The sequence below is a fragment of the Euleptes europaea genome, chromosome 6 (assembly GCF_029931775.1).
Source record: "Euleptes europaea isolate rEulEur1 chromosome 6, rEulEur1.hap1, whole genome shotgun sequence".
Classification (NCBI taxonomy): Eukaryota; Metazoa; Chordata; class Lepidosauria; order Squamata; family Sphaerodactylidae; genus Euleptes; species Euleptes europaea.
The window spans coordinates 10,265,644-10,280,566 of record NC_079317.1 but is presented as its reverse complement, the minus strand read 5'-3'; the positions used below and the strand labels follow the sequence as shown (position 1 = coordinate 10,280,566).

General features: G+C 48.8%; 1 protein-coding gene and 1 non-coding gene across 2 annotated transcripts in view; both read right to left on the bottom strand.

The window, feature by feature from the left end:
• SLC38A6 (solute carrier family 38 member 6) overlaps positions 1 to 14,923 on the bottom strand; it is a 77,484-nt gene that overhangs the window by 18,244 nt on the left and 44,317 nt on the right. The window lies entirely within an intron of this gene.
• TRNAS-GGA (transfer RNA serine (anticodon GGA)) lies at positions 6,730 to 6,798 on the bottom strand. The gene has a single exon. It is a non-coding gene; the product is annotated as a tRNA-Ser (tRNA).

Genomic DNA, 14,923 nt, shown 5'->3' with positions numbered 1-14,923 from the left:
TGACTCCTACATGCCCAGAAGATGGCCAAGATGCCCTCCTTCTCATCAACTGCCTAAGGTTGCAGAATTAATCCAACTGGTAAATATACACAGGCTGACCATGTTGATAAAACAACGTGTTAAATTGTAATACCAAATTTTAAACAAGTCATCCTTAACAATTGCTGGAAATGAATGAGTCCTATATAAACTCAAAAGTGAGTTCACAACTTCACAGGTAAGTATACAGCATTCAATAACTATGGTTACATCAACTGGTAGTAAATTCTACAGACAATATGAAGACTCAAAGGCAAAGATTTCTCAGGATGAAAAACAGCCTTCTAGAAATCTTCTGTTTCGTCTTGTGACTTCATCAGTTTTCTTTCGTCTCCTAACATTCATATGCAGCATATTTCCATGTAGCTCTCAGCATACAATCATTCCATGCCCTTAACATTGTCCCATAATCATTCCTGTAACATAGAGGTGCTGTTTTTTCATTGTAAGGTCACAGAATCAGCACTGCTGACAGATGGCCATCTAGCCTCTGCTTCAAAACCTCCAGGGAAGGAGCGCTTAGCACCTCCCGAGGAAGCCTGTTCCTCTGAGGAACCGCTCTGATAGAAGACTCTTCCTACTGTCTCGATCACGGATGGTTCGAAGTTCTTAAAGGCCTGTGACTTATTTATTTGGAATATTTCTACACCATACCTTTTCCCCAACAGAGTCAGGGACTCTTTCAGGGCGGATCATACCAGATTAAGGAAAATTGGAAGTACAATCCTAAACAGAGTTGCATTATTTCAAGCCCATTTATTTAAATGCATTTTAGAAGGATGCAACTCTCTTCGGGAGAGCACTGTTGCAGCACAATCCTTTGCAGAGGTACTCCAGTCAGATAACTCTCCTTAGAATTGCACTGGTAGTCAATGAACAGAGGTCCACTAACCTAGACGGCCTGAGCAAGACTGATCGCGTCAGATCTTGGAAGCTAAGCAGGACGAGCCCTGGTTAGTACTTGGATGGGAGACCACCAAGGAACTCCAAGGTTGCTACGCAAAGCAGGGAAGGGCAATCCACCTCTGAATGTTTCTTGCCTTGAAAACCCTACAGGGTCGCCATGAGTCGCCTGCGATTTGATGGCACTTTACACAGACACACACTAAATACACCCAAATAGGAGTTGGAGTAGTCCTGTTTCAGATTGCTCTCTTACTCCACGAGACTGAAACTAGTAGTTAATCTGCACAAATTTGCTGATGGGAAAAAAAGCCCTGGAGGGAAAAAGTGTTATGAGGGAGAAGAAGAAGAGCTGGTTTTTATATGCCTATTTTCTCTGCCTTTTTAAGGAGAATCAAACCAGTTTACAATCTCCTTCCCTTCCCCTCCCCACAACAGACACCTTGCCGTGGTAGGTGGGGCTGAGGGAGTACTGAGAGAACTGTGACTAGTCCAAGGTCACCCAGCAGGCTGCATGTGGCGGGATGTGAGCAGTGGGGTGCCTCAGGGATCTGTGTTGGGACCGGTGCTTTTCAACCTGTTCATCAATGACCTGGAGTTGGGGTTAAACAGTGAAGTAGCCAACTTTGCAGATGACACCAAATTATTTAGGGTGGTTAAAATAAAATCGGACTGTGAAGAGCTCCATTAGGATCTCTGCATACTGGAAGAATGGGCATTAAAATGGCAAATGAGATTCAATGTAAGTGTAAAGTGATACATATTGGGGCAAAAAATCCCAACTTCACATATACACTGATGGGATCTGTGCTGGCAGCAACAGACCAAGAAAGGGATCTTGGGGTGGTAGTGGATAGCTCAATGAAGATGTCAACCCAGGGTGTGGCTGCTGTAAAAAAGGCAAATTCCACGCTGGCCATAATTAGATGAGGAATAGAAAATAAAACTGCTGATATCATACTGCCCTTGTACAAATCTATGGTGAGACCACACTTGGAATACTGTGTACAGTTCTGGTCACCACACCTAAAAAAGGATATTACAGAGCTTGAGAAGGTGCAGAAAAGAACAACCAAAATGATTAGGGGACTAGAGCAATTGTCCTATGGGGAGCGGTTAAGACGCTTAGGGCTGTTTAGCTTGGAAAGAAGGCGGCTGAGGGGAGACATGATAGAGGTCTATAATGTTATGCATGGTTTGGAGAGAGTGGACACGGAGAAGTTTTTCTCCCTCTCCCATAATACTAGAACACGGGGTCATCTGCTAAAGCTGGAGGGCGAGAGATTCAAAACAGATAAAAGGAAGTATTTTTTCACACAACGCATAGTTAAATTGTGGAACTCCCTGCCCCAGGATGTGATGATGGCTGCCAGCTTGGAGGGCTTTAAGAGGGGAGTGGACATATTCATGGAGGAAAGGGCTATCCATGGTTATTAGTTAGAATGGATACTGGTCATGCTTCATACCTATTCTCTCTAGTATCAGAGGAGCATGCCTATTATTTTGGGTGCGGTGGAACACAGGCAGGATGGTGTTGCTGCACTGGTCTTGTTAGTGGCTTCCTAGAGGTACCTGGTTGGCCACTGTTTGAACAGACTGCTTGGACTTGATGGGCCTTGGTCTGATCCAGCAGGGCCTTTCTTATGTTCTTATGTGGAGGAGTGGGGAAACCAACCCGGTTTACCAGATTAGAGTCCGCCACTCATGTGGAGGAGCGGGGAATCAAATCCGGTTCTCCAAATTAGAGTCCACCGCTTCTAACCACTACACCACACGGGCTCTTATTTTATTAATTGTTCCCATACTTGCCACACTTGTTGGTCTATAAGGTGGTAATGGAGTAAAATCCTGCTCCTCTACTGCAAACCCGCCTTAAATTGTAAAGCACTTTCACATCAGCGTGGTGTAGTGGTTAAGAGCAGTGGACTCTGATCTGGAGAACTGGGTTTGATTCCCCACTCCTCCACATGAGCGGAGGCTAATCTGGTGAACTGGATTTGTTTCCCCACTCCTACACACGAAGCCAGCTGGGTGACCTTGGGCTAGTCACAGCTCTCTTAGAGCTCTCTCAGCCCCACCTACCTCACCGGTGTCTGTTGTGGGGAGGGGAAGGGAAGGTGATTGTAAGCCGGTTTGATTCTGCCTTAAGTGGTAGAGAAAGTCGGCATATAAAAGCCAACTCTTCATCATCTACTACAATATCCTTTTAAGGAGGTGCCAGGGATTGAACCAGGGACCTTCCACATTCCAAACGGACGCTTTTATCATTGAGCTGCAGCCCATTGCAAAGAGCGCTGCAGGCTTGATCAAAAACTTCTCAAGTGCTTTGAGGACCTAGGTATGCTCTCTCTGCCAGGAAAGGGGGGGAAGGGGAGCTGGAGGCCCTCAGGGCCATGAGGAACAGACCCATCAAAAGTCTGGTCTGAAGGAACATCAAGTTAAGAGCCTTCCTGGCGAAAAGGCCCAAGTGTCGGCTGATGAATCTCTTCTGCTCAGCCCGCAGGGTTGTTCCTTATAAATGCCTTGGCCTTTGGCCTTGGGTTTTATTTAGCCCAGGGCACGGTTAGTGCCTCGTAAACAGGCAGGAGCATCCAATTACCCTTCAAGTGCACCCCTAACCATCACCAGGCGTGCCGGTGTTGAAACTAGAGGGGGGCAAGTGCTGATCTGACAAAGAAGAAGAGGAAAAGGAGCTGGTTTTTATATGCCGACTTTCTCTACCTTTTAAGGAGTTTCAAATCAGTTTACAATCGCCTTCCCCTCCCCTCCCCACAACAGACACCCTGTGGGGTAGGTGAGGCTGAGAGAGAACTGTGACTAGCCCAGGGTCACGCAGCAGGCTTCCTGTGTAGGAGTGGGGAAACAAACCCGGTTCTCCAGATTATAGCCCACCGCTCTTAACCACTACACCACGCTGGCTCTCAGTGCGTTACCGCAAAAAATGGCTGCGTATTACAACAAGCCCTTTTGTAATATTGTATTAACCTGCTTGCAATGTATGCGCAACACCCAGCCGCTCCCACCCTATTTTACCACTTTACAAAGATTATTTTTTTGTCAAACAGGAAGAAGGTGTGAGCTGCCAAGCACAGCTAAATGAAATTCGTATGCCTATAGGTACAGCAAACATCCCAGGCACTTAATATAAACCGGTCTTTCGAGCCACTGTATCACGGGACCCCCCCTCCCCTTCCTAGTAGCGATCGCCCTCATATTTCAATCCCTTTCACCATTTTAAGTCTCTCTTCCTTTGATTTGGCAAAGGGCTGATGCATTTTTCATTCCTAAGCATTTCCCTTACTTTTAAAAAATCCATCGCAAAGAGGTGCAGACGAAGGTTCTGCTCCATCATAGATTAATTTAACGAAGTTTCGGGCTCTGGGGAGCCAGAATCTCTTTTTAAAATGTTATTTAGGCAGTTGGGAATTCTGCCCTATCAGCACTTAACCTTCGGCTGATGCGGACAAAAACGAGGAAGACGTTTCTTGCTTATGCGGCAATTTAAAATAAAAAAAATATTTGTTATGGGAAGAACAGTATTGCTGGTGATGGTAGCAAGTCCCAAGGTTAGGGGTTCTTGTTCTCAAGTCGGGCAAACCAACCGTCGAAGCAGATTCTCCCTAAAGGAAGCAGGCTAGCAGGTATGACAGTCACACCATGGACAATAATTTTAACTCCAGGTATGTAGGTCATACATTTGTCCTTTTAATATAAAAATGGTCCTAGATTAATTAATACTGAAGAATATATGGCAACCTATGGCAACTTACAGGTTGTTCTACACCTACCTAGAGGGATTTCTAATTTGAAATTTATTATGGAGGAGGAAGAGGAGAAGGAGAAGAGCTGGTTTTTATATGCCGACTTTCTCTACCACTTAAGGGAGAATATGGCTTACAATCCCCTTCCCTTCCCCTCCCCACAACAGACACCCTGTGAGGTAGGTGGGGCTGAGAGAGCTCTAAGAGAGCTGTAACTAGCCCAAGGTCACCCAGCTGTTTTCGTGTGGAGTGGGGAAACCAACCCGGTTCACAGGATTAGCCTCCGCAGCTCATGTGGAGGAGTGGGGAATCAAACCCAGTTCTCCAGATCAGAGTCCACCGCTCCAAACCACCACTCTTAACCACTACACCATGCTGGCTCTCAATCCTAAACATCTGTATTAAGAATCATACAACTGGCTTAAATTGAATTGGAACTCATTTGCCATCATCCTTTATTCTTTTCAGACATCCTATACACAAGCCTGGGCTCGTATAAAGTTATCTATCTATATATGGTCATACATTTGTATATGACTTGTGTGTGCATTTTATGAGTTTTTATCTAACCACTGATGAAGGCCTGTAGGCCGAAACACGTATGGTCTGTGTGGTTTAAGTCTATCAACCTTACAAGTTGCCATTGTGCTTGGTTTCATCATTTTTAATTTTTTTACTCGAGGGCTTTAAAATTAAAAATATTTTTCTATTATATACCTTTTCCACCCAACGGGTCCCCAGCTTTCGGTTTTTTAAGGTGGGGTTTCCTCCCCTCCCCCTTTTTTTGTTCGTTAATCAATTTGGCTCCTGGAATCTTCTAAGCTGTTTTGGTTTGGGTTTTTTTCTCTCTCGGTAGCTATTTTTATAAGAAGGGTTTGAACCAGTTGCCTCTGGCCAAGTGTTTTCCTTGGCGGGCGGGGACTGTCCGAGGCTGACGGACCCCCCCCCCCACTGTAAAAGAGTTTATTTTGTAGCTGCACAAATTTGAGAAGTTGGTTGTCCTTGGGAAATCTGCTGCAGGCTATGGGGAGGGGTTTGAGATGGGATCATGTTGAAACTCTGACAGCTCCGATCACCCTTGCTTCAGATCACCGAAGCAGATGGCGCGGCTTAAGACGTATGGAGCGCATCAGCAGCTTCAGAGGGAGGTGAGTGGGGAGATCAACGAACGGCATGATCCAAGTGGGATGCGATGAAAAGTAGACGAACAGATCCTAAGGGTAGATCGGGGTCCAGCAGAGAGCCAGCGTGGTGTAGTGGTTAAAAGCGGTGGTTTGGAGCGGGGGACTCTGATCTGGAGAACCGGGTTTGATTCCCCACTCCTCCACATGAGTGGCGGAGGCTAATCTGGTGAATTGAATTTGCTTCCCCACTCCTCCACATGAAGCCAGCTGGGTGACCTTGAGCTAGTCACAGTTCTCTTAGAGCTCTCTCAGCCCCACCTACCTCACAGGGTGTCTGTTGTGGGAAAGGGAAGGTGATTGTAGGCCGGTTTGATTCTTCCTTAACTGGTGGAGAAAGTTGGCATATAAAAACCAACTCTTCTTCTTAAGAGGCCAACAAGATTTTTGGAGTATAAGCTTCCAAGAGTCAATGCTCCCTGCGCTTGACTCTTGAAAGCTCATACCCTGAATATCTTGTTGGTCTCTAAGATCTAGCTGTTTTTCTGCAAACCATCATGGCTATAAGAACATGAGAAGAGCCCTGCTGGATTAGACCAGTGGTCCATCAAGTCCCACGTCCTGTCTCACACAATTGATGTGGAGGTTCCTTTTAGTCACCATGGGTAGTAGCTGCTGATAAACCTCTCCTCCATGGATCTGTCTAACCCCCTTTGCCTGTGGCCATCACTAAGTCCGCATTTTAATCACTCTCTGTGTAAAGACAAATGAACACATGAAGCTGCCTTATACTGAATCAGACCCTTGGTCCATCAAAGTCAATATTGTCTACTCAGACCGGCAGCGGCTCTCCAGAGACTTAGGTAGAGGTCTTTCACATCACTTACTTGCCTAGTTGCTTTAACTGGAGATGCCAGGGATTGAACCTGGGACCTTCTGCATTCCAAGCAGATGCTCTACCACTGAGCCACGGCCCCTCCCCAGACGTATTTCCTTTGTCTGTTCTGAATGAACTGCCCATCAGCTTCATTGGGTCACCCTCGAGTTCTAAAGGGGGTGCCAGGAAATAAATTATTTTTTCAGGCTGGGTGCGATGGGATGGACCCAGTCCTGATGTAGGTGCAGCTGGCTAACCTGCCCTCAGAGGAGACATAGTCAGAACCAAATTCGAATCCAGGAGCATGTAAATAATAATAATAATAATAATAATAATAATAATAATAATAATAATAATAATAATAATAAAGTGCCATCAAGTCGCAAATGACTTATGCTGCCTCCTCATGGAGTTTTCGAGGCAGAGGTAACCAGGTGTTTGCTATGCAGGGTCGCTATGCAGAGGCAGGCAATGGCAAACCATCTCTGATTGTCTCTTGCCCTGAAAACCCCATGATGGGTTGCCATGAGTCAGTTGCGACATGTCAGCACAAATGATGGATGAAGAAGACTGCCCTATAAGGAGCGATTAAAACACTTAGGGCTCTTTAGCTTGGAAAGAAAGCAGTTAAGGGAAGACATGATAGAGGTCTAAAAAATGATGCATGGTATGGAGAGATAGGATAGGGAGAAGCTTTTCTGCCTCTCTCATAATACTAGAACGTGGGGTCATCTGCTGAAGCTGGAGGGTGAGAGATTCAAAACAGGTAAAAGGAAGTATTTCTTTGCACAACGCATAGTTAAATTGTGGAACTCCCTGCCCCAGGATGTGGTGATGACTACCAACTTGGAAGGCTTTAAGAGGGGAGTGGACATGTTCATGGAGGAGAGGGCTATCCCTCTCCATGGAAGAAAGGGCTAATAGTAAAAATGGATACTAGTCATATGCATACCTATTCTCTCCAGGATCAGAGGAGTATGCCTATTATATTAGATGCTGTGGAACACAGGCAGGATGCTGCTGCAGTCATCTTGTGTGTGTGCTTCCTAGAGGCACCTGGTTGGCCACTGTGTGAACACACTGCTGGACTTGATGGACCTTGGTCTGATCCAGAATGGCCTTTCTTATGTTCTTAAGATGATGAAGATGATGAAGAAGATAATGAAGAAAACAATTAAGAAGAAGACAGTGAAGAAGAAGAAGCCTGGTTAAAGTGCTAGATTATGTCAGGCTGTTATCTCGGTTTAGATGTTTCCTTTCGTTTCTCTGCTGAACCGTCCAGACTTCAAGGACGGCTACACATACCAAAGCCTGGGAACGCCACTCCTGGGAAATAATGCTCTGTTTATGCTTTGTAATCTCCTGCCGTTTCTCTGCCTTATATTTCCAAATAACGGGCAAGACAAACCATAGCTGTCATCTTGCCTTCAATGCACTGTATTGCCTATTTGACCAGTAAAGCCATCTGCTTGGAATCTGATTGTCTCTGTGGTGATTTCTGGTTCGATGGGTCAAGAGCTCACATTATGACAGCTATCGTTTGTCTTGCCCGTTATTTGGAAATATAAGGCAGAGAAACGGCGGGAGATTACAAAGCATAAACAGAGCATTATTTCCCAGGAGTGGCGTTCCCAGGCTTTGGTATGTGTAGCCGTCCTTGAAGTCTGGACGGTTCAGCAGAGAAACGAAAGGAAACATCTAAACCGAGATAACAGCCTGACATCCTGAACTGGTAGTATATGCGGGGTGATCCCCAACTACCCGTTAAGGCACTCATTGACTCCGGTTGCGGTCGCACTCTAATCAATGAGGCCACATTTGCAGCACTCAAAGTCAAGTCCGAGGCTTTACCAGCCCCCGTCCAATTTGCCCACATCTCTGTGGTGATTTCTGGTTTGATGGGTCAAGAGCTCACATTATGACAGCTATGGTCCATTCTTCTTCATCGATTCTTTAGTCAGGCTGGAGCCCTGGAGGGTTCGCCTGCCACTCGGATGGGAGCTAGGAGGGCGCTCTCCGAGTGAACCGTGACTACTGCTTCTTGGAACCCTGGAGTCCTCATCAGAGGATCCTACCCTTCTACGGGACATAGTAGCTGAACTCTTTAGGACTAATTCAGAGGTTTGCCACTTGAGTGGACTGGTCCAGACACAGTGGCAATCTCTAGTGAGGGTTCTCTGGATGTTAACGTCGGAGGATACTAATGCTCGTTTAGACCTCCAGGATTTTGATCAGTTGCTGGATGATGCCCGGCTGGCAACTGAGGACTTACAAATACTAACCGGTTTATTGGATAAGCTTATTGCCCGTGAGACTCTCTCATCCACGGCTCTAACGCGTCCTGTCGCCTTGGGGGAAGGTACCATGGCGGGAGCCGCACCGGCAGGTTTTTCTTTGGTACCCAATGCAGCTGACTGTCAAGCTGAAGCCAAGAGGGTCGCTATCCAGACGGCCCTCCTCTTTGCGGATTGTACAAAGGATACCACGATAGCCACCTTGGCTCAACGTTTGACCTCGACGTTCGGGGCCGATGCACCCGCGGTCGCGGTCCGAGTGCAACCATTGCTAGGTGGGGAGCCCGACCCCCTACTCACGCTCCTGGAAACGGAACTTTTACCGCACATTACCGCAGCTGCCGCTCTGAGACTTGAAAGCGCACAAGCTCTCGCGGATAGGGAAGCTGCTGAAGCGGCTAAGGCGGAAGCCGAGGCTCAAGCCGCAAGGGATAAAGAACTGCAGTTGGCTGCGGTTCGGGCGCGGACAGGCGGCCGCCCCAAAGACTCCGGAAGGAGCGGTCCTCCATTGGGTCTGTCGTTTTCCCCGGTATTTGCCCCGTCGCGCACGACCCAACGCGCTCGCCGCCTTGCGGAACGACGCCAAGACTCCGAGGAGTCTGAGGAAGAGGACTTGTATGGGGACAGTTCTCAATGGGCCACAAGTTTTCGGACAAGCAAACCTCATCGTACAGGTGGCCCGGGTGAGGACGTTCACCTGTTACGAGCTCAGAATCGAGAGCTATCTGGCCGTGTAGATCAGGAGCTAATGGAACGCTTGCTTCAGGACAACAGGCAGTTACAGCAGGCCCTGACAACCCCGGCACAACCCGTTCCACAGGGGGCCGCGGTACCGGTTCAGGGAGTGCCAGCCCAGCCACCCGCTAATGTGCCTGTTCAACCCCCGGTTCCTGGAGGTCCCGTTTTACCTGCACCCAGGGCACCCGTGCAACCGGGCCAACCCATGCCCGGTCCTTGGAAACAACTCAAGTTGAAAACTACTTACGATGGATCTCTCGAAACCCTGCCCTGTTTCTTGCATCAGGTAGACAGCTTTATGCGAGAACAAGGACAGTTCTTCCCTACAGAGGACAGCCGGGTTCGCTATGTGGCTTCCCTTTTGACAGGTAAAGCAGCCGACTGGATGGTCCTCCAGTTCGACACCCGATCCCGCTCTATCCGTTCCCTCAACAATTTCATGACTGCCTTACGGAGGAGGTTTGAGGACCCCTTTCTGGGGGAACGAGCCAAAGCGGAGCTTCTACAACTAAGACAGGGCTCTACTCCAGTTCGAGAGTTTGCCGATGAATTTCAGAGACTAGCAAGCAGAATTGTGGGCTGGCCCGAAGCCACCCTAATTCACCATTTCAGGGAAGCCTTACACCCTGACATTCTGAACTGGTCGTATATGCGGGGTGATCCCGACACCCTCGAGGATTGGATTCTATTAGCCGAAGAGGTGGAAAGCCGCCGGCGCTTTATTTCCCTTGTCCGCCAAAGAAACAAGGAGAAAAGCGTCCAAAAACCCCAGCCCAAGGTACCGCCCCCCAATCCACGGAAACCCGCGCGTCCACCCCAGGATCGCGAAACCCGGTTTCAAAGAGGTGCTTGCCTCACTTGTGGGGAACTGGGCCACTTTGCGGCAGTCTGCCCACATCGCCCTGAACTCTTTCGTCCCAGCATGGCAGCCCGAGCTAGAGGACGACCTCAACGCAGAGGCACCGCGGCCACCCGCAGCGCAGCGCCGGGAAGACCCACACCCTCTGCACTTCACGTTGAGGACTCATCTATCCTTCCTACATCGAATGACCCCGCCGGGTCCCGGATTACAAATGCCCCATTGGGGGACAACTCTCCTTCTTCTGACGAAGAGAACCCATGGAATCCTCCAGCTTTAAACCTGGAATCCCCCCTTGATTTGTCAAAAAACGGCTCCAGTCTGTGGTGAGTGGAGCGTCTCCACAGACCTCTGCAGAATCTCCTGCTAAACCGAAAGCTCCCACTAAAGTGAAGGAAGTAGAAACCACCGTTTATGTGGACGCAGTTTTACAACACTATAAAGGTGGTCCCCAACTACCCGTTAAGGCACTCATTGACTCCGGTTGCGGTCGCACTCTAATCAATGAGGCCACATTTGCAGCACTCAAAGTCAAGTCCAAGGCTTTACCAGCCCCCGTCCAATTTGCCCAAATGGACGGAAGCCATTTCAAGGGGGGCCCAGTTGATCATCGCACCACAGGGGTGGCGATGGGTATTGGCTCCCAGTGGGAGCAAATAGACTTTACCATAGCCCCTATCCGATTTGAAGTGGTCCTGGGAATTAACTGGATTAAAGGTCATAGTCCCAGTATAGAGTGGGAGACGAACACTATCTCCTTTGCCAACCCCAAATGCGACCAGCACCGACAGCAAGTTGCGGTGCTGTCTCCACCCGCTCCGGCATTAATCTCCGATATCCCATCACCGCCATCCCTACCTGATGTATACCAGGACTTTGCGGATGTCTTTAACATTAAAGAATGTGATGCCTTACCCCCCCACCGAGCCACTGACTGTGCACTTGAGGTGGTGAAGGACTGCACATTAACCAAGAGTAAGATTTACCCTATGAGCGCTTCCGAGCGCACCGTACTATGGGACTTTTTGGACAAAAACCTTGCCAGAGGGTTCATTCGCCCATCGAATGCTCCCAACTCAGACCCCGCGTTTTTCGTCCGAAAAAAGGAGGGCGACCTGCGCCTCTGCATTGACTTCCGAAAACTCAATGCAGTTACTCAAGCCAACGCCTATCCTATACCGCTAATTTCAGATATTTTGGGGCAGCTACAAGAGAGACGTATATTCTCCAAATTGGACCTAGTAGAAGCCTACTACCGCGTCCGTATCCGCGAGGGGGACGAACCCCTCACTGCCTTCTCTAGCTGTTTTGGAATGTTTGAATTCCTTGTGATGCCCTTCGGGTTAAAAGGTGCCCCGGGGGTCTTCATGCAACTCATCAACGAAATCCTCCATGATTTACTGTACCGCGGGATGGTAGTTTATTTGGATGACATTCTTATTTATTCAAAAACCATGGATGAACACATCACTTTGGTCCGAAAAGTTCTGCACCGCCTGCGCAATCACCAACTCTTTGCAAAGTTGGCTAAATGCGAATTTCACCAGAGCAAAATAACTTTCTTGGGATATATAATCTCCCACCATGGCCTTAGCATGGACCCGACCAAGGTCCAATCCGTCCTCGATTGGACTCCTCCCTCCAACCGCAAGCAAGTACAACAGTTTCTGGGCTTTGCTAATTTCTACCGCGGATTTATCCCTAACTTCGCCCAAATAGCGCTGCCCATCACCGACCTTCTGAAAACCAAAGGTAAAGGAAGCTCTGCTACGTTACCCTCCGCTAAGATACTGTGGACTGATCAATGCCAGACCGCCTTTGTAGCCCTCAAACGCCTTTTCACGTCGGAACCTGTGCTACGGCACCCAGACCCAAATCGAATGTTCATTGTACAAGTCGATGCCTCCGACGTAGCTATGGGAGGGGCCCTGCTCCAAAGAGGACCAGATGGTCTCCTTCACCCCTGCGCTTACTTCTCAAAGAAATTTGCGCACTCCCAATTGAACTGGCCCATTTGGGAGAAAAAAGCCTCAGCTGTTCACCATGCACTTACTCTATGGCGACAATTCCTGGAAGGGTCTAAAGTCCCCTTCGAAGTTTGGACCGATCACAAAAATCTAGCTGCCCTCACAGGAACCCATAAGTTATCTGCGAAACAACAGCGTTGGGCGGAATTCTTTGCTCAGTTTCGTTTTGTCCTGAAGCATATCCCGGGAAAACAAAACGTTCTCGCAGATGCTCTCTCCCGGTTGCCTCAATACCCGGCGAAACTCGATCAGCCAACAGACTCTTTATTTACGCCCGCGCAAAGAGAAGCCCTGCCCGTACTGGCTGTACAAACCCGATCCCAAACGCTGCCCCAGCGGAAACACACAACAGCCGGCGCGCAAGCTCCTCCAGCCCTACCGGCCGCCCAGCTGCCCCCACAACAGAAGCACACGATAGCCAGCGTTCCAGCTCCTCCAACCCAACCGGCCGCCCAGCCGCCTGCAGTCTGCACACCACCGCATGTAAGCGCTCCCCCCTCGTCAACCCCCATAACTGCTCCTACTACCACCGTAATTAAGGGGGGGGTTCCCGTCTCCGAGTCTTTCTTAAATTCCCTTCGGGAATAATGCCTTATGGAACGCTCTGCTCAAACCCTGCCTCCTGGTGTAATAGAAAAGGGAGGCTCTTGGTACAAAGACTCGAAATTATATGTACCCAAAGCGCTCCGAAAAGACGTCTTACACTTGGCTCATGGAGTAAAAACAGCTGGACACTTTGGGTTCCTTAAGACCCTTCACCTGTTGCGCAGACAATTTTGGTGGGGGGGAATGCGTTCTGACATTGACTCTTTTATTCGCAGCTGTCCTGTTTGCGCCACAGTCAAACTATCTCAAGGCAAGCCCCCAGGACTACTGCAACCACTTGAAATACCCAGCAAACCCTGGGAAGTGATTGCTATGGATTTTATGACGGATCTCCCTCTCAGAGGGAAAAACTGTGTTATGGGTTATCACTGACTTATTTTCTAAGCAAATACATTTGGTTCCATGTGCGGGGATCCCCTCCGCTCAGAAGTTGGCCCGCCTCTTCGTGTCACATGTCTTTAGACTACATTCGTTTCCGCGCAAGATAATCTGCGACTGCGGAAGTAGTTTCGTTGCTAAGTTTTGGAAAGCTTTTCTCAAATTGGTGGGGGTGGAGCAGGGGTTGTCTAGTGCATACCATCCCCAAACGGATGGTCAAACCGAACGTGTCAATGCTGTACTTGAATGCTATTTGCGCTGTTATGTAAATTACCACCAAGATGACTGGGTGGAACTGTTGCCTTTTGCAGAATATGCCTACAATAATGCTGTACATCAGTCCACAGGTTTCAGCCCGTTTTATGCGGTGTATGGACAGGACTTCGGTCCTATCACCCCAATAGAAGGATCAGAGGGGGAGGGGGGTGCCGACATTGCCTCTTGGGCACACACCCTCCGTACAACATGGCCCTGGCTGGTTAGCAACCTAGACCGAGCCAAGCGCAAATACAAGGCGCAGGCCGACAAGCATCGTTCCCCCGGTAGGGACCTGCAAGTGGGTAACTTGGTATACCTTTCCACCAAGAACCTGCGCTCCACCCGTCCGTGCCATAAGCTCAATGCTAAATACATTGGCCCATTTCCCATCATCCGCCTCATAAATCCTGTCACGGTGGAACTGTCTCTCCCCAAAACTCTGAGGCGTGTGCACCCCGTTTTCCATATCAGCCTTCTAAAGCCCCATGTTGCTTCCCCACAATGGCACCCGGAGCCGCCTCCTGAACAGCCCATAATGGTGGGGGGGGGGAAGAACATTTAGAAGTCTCCAAAATCCTGGATTCCCGCATACACCACGGGGCCTTGCAATACCTGATCCGCTGGAAACACTTCCCCCCTGCCTATGACGAATGGGTTCGCGCACGGGATGTCTCCGCCCCCAAACTGGTCAACGCTTTTCACAATACCTACCCGGACAGACCAGCCCCCTTGCCGGATGGGAGGGGGCCTTAAGGGGAGCAGGATGTCAGGCTGTTATCTCGGTTTAGATGTTTCCTTTCGCTTCTCTGCTGAACCGTCCAGACTGCAAGGACGGCTACACATACCAAAGCCTGGGAACGCCACTCCTAGGAAATAATGCTCTGTTTATGCTTTGTAATCTCCTGCCGTTTCTCTGCCTTATATTTCCAAATAACGGGCAAGACAAACCATAGCTGTCATCTTGCCTTCAATGCACTGTATTGCCTATTTGACCAGTAAAGCCATCTGCTTGGAATCTGATTGTCTCTGTGGTGATTTCTGGTTCAATGGGTCAAGAGCTCA